General features: G+C 43.4%; 1 protein-coding gene across 1 annotated transcript in view; it reads right to left on the reverse strand.

Moving 5' to 3' along the window:
* The window catches only part of BACH1 (BTB domain and CNC homolog 1), a 26,978-nt gene extending 23,421 nt beyond the window's left edge, over positions 1-3,557 (reverse strand). Inside the window, exon 1 of the mRNA XM_026033665.1 lies at positions 3,500-3,557. The gene's annotated coding sequence lies outside the window, so the exon portion shown is untranslated. The remainder of the gene's footprint in view (positions 1-3,499) is intronic.
* Positions 3,558-5,605: the final 2,048 nt, after the last annotated feature.

A 5,605-nucleotide genomic window follows, 5' to 3' on the forward strand; every position in this document is an offset into this window, starting at 1 on the left:
GAGGAGGAGGACAGAGGAGAGAAAACTGCAGAAATCATCCACAGAGCAAAGAGCTTTGAACTGTTTTCTGGTGACATGATATAAAATAGTGCATACCAAATCCAGAAGAATACATTTATTTTTTTCACATTAACATCATCTCAGAGGTAAATTACCATAACATAATGTATGCACAAATAATGCCTGTCTACTACTGTCTACTATTACCTTTGCTTAAAGAGCAAATACCTTTGCCTTTATATCCACATAATCTACTCTTTGGTACCGTTAAAATAACCACATTAATTATTTTGTTTTACTGGATGTCAGAATTAACTCACAAGTGTCCACGTTAAAATATTTACAAAGAAGAATGGCAAGTTAACTGAATAGTAGGTTAACTGTACTTCTAGTGGATTTTAGCCAAACCTAGAGGAAAGAAGGGGAAAAAAAAAAAAAAAAAAAAAAGATTTGAAAGAACTGTGACGCAAATAGCAAAAAGAGCAAGTACATGAAATGCTTTTCAAAGAATGATCTCCATAATACTTATTAGTTTGGTAACTCCTCTGATTTGTTTCTACAACTGCTTTTCCCTGCAGCATGTAAAAACAAAAGACAACTCCAAGAATATTTCAGAAATAAATTTWAAAAAAAAAACTCTGGAATATTACTATGAAAACAGAAAAGCATACATATCTTTGATCAGAAGAGGTATTTATCTAATTAGGAGAAAAACAAAGATGCAGAAGAGATAACTTGGAAGAGTAGTATTTTTATTTTATTTTGTAAAGACCTCTACCAAATCATGCAAAGTTTACGTTTTCTGATCAGGAAACTGTAGACTATTTGCTGTCTCCCATGGTCTTCCTTGAAAGCCACAGTTTTACAAACCAAAATGTACAGAAGTATTTTTGGTATGGGATGATATTAAATATCTAAGTTAATGAAGAGTGCAAGAAAGAGCAGTAAAAGTTATTTACTTATCTAAGTACTAGCCAACAGGCCAAAAGCAGAGTCCACTCAAACTCCTACAATCATCATCTTGACAGTAAATGTACTAATTCACAAACACATTTTCTCAACATAAAGAATATTCAAGTAGTCTTTAGAATTAATATCTATGCTCTTATCTGARGGCATTTTGGCTACTTCTTCTGACTTGGGAAACATTAGCGAAGTACATATTTGCCCCTCTTTTTAAAGCCTCAGTAGCAAAACAATCAGTTGAACTTTATTCTGACCTTCTAAATCACATTTAGACCAGCTACTGCTTGTTAAAATTTGCCCTTCATACTACCCGACAAGAACAAATCCTTCCTCCACTCCAACACAGAGGAGTGTCATCCTCTGCGTTGGAGGGAAGGCGAGAGCTGCAGGGGGTCCTAAAGTATTAGCAGCATTTACATCCAACTAGACTGCAGCACACAATTTAATAGCTGCTTCAAGCAGGTTTTCTTTTTTTTTTCCTCACTTGAGATTTTATCTCTTTAAACTACAGCTTAACTTATGGCTGCATATAAGCAGTACTTGTGCTATAAAGTATATGCTGCATAGAATTTCTCAGTTCCTAAAACCCCCTCACGAACCTTTTAGCAGTAGGATTCTAAGGAACGACTCAAATGCCGCGCTCAGGCATACGCTGGTCCTTTGACCAACCTCCCATGCCTTCCTCTTACACCAACAAGCCCAGGGCAGTGAGAAAAACAGGTCTGTGATTACAAGGAAACCTATGAGGAACTTACTAGAGCATGTCTCATTTTATAAAGAAAAAAAAGAAAAATAAATAAATAAAAATGTTGAGTTAACTTTGCCTATTTATTAAAAAAAAAAAAAAAAAATTAGCCAGGACTCCTGCAACTCATGTATGAGGCAAACTCTGTTCTACTTCCAAGGACACTCGAGTCTACGTCCAAAGGTAATGCCACAACTAAACAAACACAAAAAGGATGCTCTCTAATATTAGACAATTATAATAACAGAAAGCAATGAGTGTAACTGAAGAATAACACTTTCAATCAACCATATATATTTTATTGACGTAAGATTATTATTGTTCAAAATATCTTCAGCATTAAGATTCTAGAACTTACTAAGCATATATCAAGATCTAGCACATTTTGAGTATAGAACACCCAATTTAAATTCATTTACAYATATGTTTTATATATATTTTTATATACACACACACACACTTTCTCTCTCTCTGCATAAGGAACAATATTACACACAACCTGAACTTCTATATTGGTATTTCACTAAGATTCAGAAAAGTGCTTTCTAAAGCAGATTTCCCAAACTCCCCACTTACTGTAATTTTGTTCACTAGATAAGTCTCAGAGCAGGGGAAAACAGAGCACATAAAAAAAAGGGGAGAGGGACAGATTCTCTGGGACAAAATTAAACTAGTAAGCGTACTCCAAAAGGTACACCCAGAGAAGGACACCTGAAGATTCACTACAGCTAACTTGTAGCAAAACCTTCCAAAACAATGGATATTCTGCTTCGAAAAAAAAAAACACAACTGTTTTTGCCTGCAAACCTGGCATTCTGGTGCCTTACTACTTGCTATTTACACACATAGCTTCATTCATAAATGAAAGCTGTACAAGAAAAGCTATGCTGCTTAAATCACCTTTAAAGTTAAGCATATAAGTGACACAGTAAGACTTGGATCATCTCAGCAGCTTTATCTTGGACTYACTGTGCCTGGAAGGGTGGTTCTCACTTGTTTTCTCTTCAGCATGCTGCATTATTTTGAGGTAAAAACTCGCACTACCACCACATTCATTGTGCCGCCTAAGCTTAGTTTACGGGGTTTCTCCCTGTATTACAACCACTCCACTGCTACGAGCAAACATTTTTCATGCACTTCTCCGACGTGCCTCAAATTAAATTTCAATAGCGTTACTGCACGATCACACACAGGCGACGTTTATACAGTTATCCTTGACAGTTCCGTGGTGGCTTTTTTTTTTTTATTTTATTATGACATATTCCACACGTGTTTTAGAGGCCCTGGCTGCGCGCGGATTTACGACGACGCTGACATTAACACGCCCGGCAGGGAGAACGCGAACGGAACTTGACAGCGCAGCAGGTGACGGTTCCTCCACGGTTACTTCATTCCCCACACGTCCCGGAGCGTGCCAGCGACCTCCCCGCGCGGAACGGGACGGGCGGGATCGGCCCCTCTTTGCTGACGGCCTGAAGCCGCGGCTCCCACGACGGGCGGCGCGCGGGGGGGGGGGCACCCGGGGCGCGGTAACGGCCGCGGGGCGGGAGGGCGAGGCGGCCGCGCGGGGCCCGGCGCTGGCAGGAGGCCGCGGCCGCCGCCCGGGGTCCCGCCGCGGGACGCACCACTGCGCGGCGCGCGGGGGGGGCCCGGGGGACAGCGAGTGGCACCGCCCGTGTCAACACGCCTCAGCCACCCCCCTCTGCCGGAATGGTGCTGCCCTGCCCCCCCCTCCCCACCGCCCCAGCTCAACGGCCAGCGCCAAGGGGAGCCGCGCGCGCCGCTCACCTGCGCGTCTCCCGCCGCACGGGCACCGGGGCGGCGGCCGCCTTCCTCCTGCTCCTCTCCTTCCTCCTCCTCCCGTTCCCGCGGCCGCGGCTGCTCCTGACCCAGCGCCTGCGGCCCGACTGCGGCGCGGCCGGTCAGGTGACTCTCGACAACATTGCCCGCCGCGCCGCCCCGCTCCCCCTCCCCTCCCCGCCCCGCGCACGCTCATTGGGCGCCGCCAACCCCGCCGACGCGCAGCCGCACAGGGTGCCTGCGCGCGCCTGGTCGCTGCCCCCCGCCCCCCGCCCCCCGCCGCAAAGCGCGGCCGTTGGCGGCCGTTGGGGAGAGGCGAGGGGTTGGTGCTCTCCTGGGGGAAGCACCCCAGTATATGCTTCGCTTATGTGCTGAGCAGCCCCTAAAGGGCTTGCTGATAGCCTCCGGTGTGCCCATAGGGGATTGAGCGGCTGGAAGTGTCCACTCTGAAAGACACTTCCTAGTTGGGTCTGAGGTGTCAGGCTGCTATCAAGCTTTGTGCTGTGCTGTGTAGGAGAAGATAAGATGGCGAGTAAGGAGAAAAAGAAAAAAAAAAAACTTGGAGCAAGCTGACATGAAAAGATAGCCCTCGGCTAGCAACGGCCAAGCTAATGTTGGAGCTGGAGAMTTGGTGTTATCTGTGTTATCACTGCTGCCCTTTTGGCAGGCAAACTAGGATGCTTGGGGCTATGCAGGCATAGCTTTCCTCCTGGAAAACATACTGCTTTTGGGTCTTGCCTAGTATTTTGTGCAGTGTCACGTACATGTGCAAATTCTGTCTAAGCTTTTGTAGAGATGTCTTAAAAAAGTGGTGGTTTCTTGCCCTGGTCAGGACTGGAGAATTTTCTGGACTTTGTTAGATACCTGTCACCTAYTCCAGAGCAACTTGGAAGAGATAAAAGGGCTTTTTTGCAGCTACAAATAGCTGGAGGATAGGATAGCTTCCTCTCCCTTGTATCATCTTGAAGGGAAATGCAAAGAAAAACTTACTGCTGTGGTGTTCCTGAGAGATGAAAAAGTGGGAGAAAAAATGTCTCATATATTAAAAACAAGTAAATTCTCTGTTGGACAGATCAGAAGTGGATGAACTCTGTGAACTCTGTTTATTCAAAGACGATGCTGAGGGCAGGTCCCTTCCAGGAGGTGCATATACTTATTGAAATATTAACAATGGTAGTTGTGAATGATGCTGCCAATAATAGGAACAGGCACCGTCGTTTTGGTGTTTAGAATTCAGCAATATTGTAAATATAGAACAAACCAGGTCCAGAGAAATTCTACACTTCATTTTAGCTCTACATTCTCACATGTACAATGATAAATCTAACAAAATTCTTTGTTAGATTCTCAAAATTCTCTTTTAACAAAGAGCAAACAAAATTCTCTTTAACAAAATTTCCAGTGTCCAGGACAACTAGAAATTAAAAAGCTGGGAGATTTGAGGGTTCTACCATTGATTCAACTCCAAGCAGTGAACCAAGAAGCCCTTGCACACAGAACAGTTTCATTTTCACTGCAAATTAGAAAAGAATTTKTCAATAGATTTCCTTAATAGGCATTATATGAGATTAAAACTGATAACAGACAGGAAATCCCTGCTTGTTTATCGAAACGTTTGTTAATTTAAGAGAAAGTTATAAATGGGATATATTTTTTTTTATTTTTTGTTTTTTTAATGGGGAGTGGCTGCATTTCATCAGGCAAGCTTCACAGGACCCAAGTCCTTCAGTCCTTCAAGTCCCTATGCCCTTCAGTCTGACTCTTGTAAGGTATGTTATGTCAATATTTCTTTGTTTCCATTTCTTTAACCAGACATCCTCATTTTCACCCAAAATGAGAGTGGCAAGCTAATAAAACATAAAAGCAGATCTGCAGCCAAAGTAACAGCTCCTGAGCACTTACTCAAGGGTTCTCACTTTCTCCAGGCCATGAAAAGTCATAGTGCTTAGGCTGTAAATTGTGCATGCAAATGGAGAAGTCTGCACCATAAAATCTGTCTTTCCTCAGCCAGTCACATTCAAAGTAGATATCGGCACCTTACCTAGATTTGTGCCAAGTGAAAGTCAGTCTGTTATCTTTTTTATTAACACCTGC

Source organism: Nothoprocta perdicaria, unplaced genomic scaffold, assembly GCF_003342845.1.
Source record: "Nothoprocta perdicaria isolate Ctin4 unplaced genomic scaffold, notPer1 scaffold_130, whole genome shotgun sequence".
Lineage (NCBI taxonomy): Eukaryota > Metazoa > Chordata > Aves > Tinamiformes > Tinamidae > Nothoprocta > Nothoprocta perdicaria.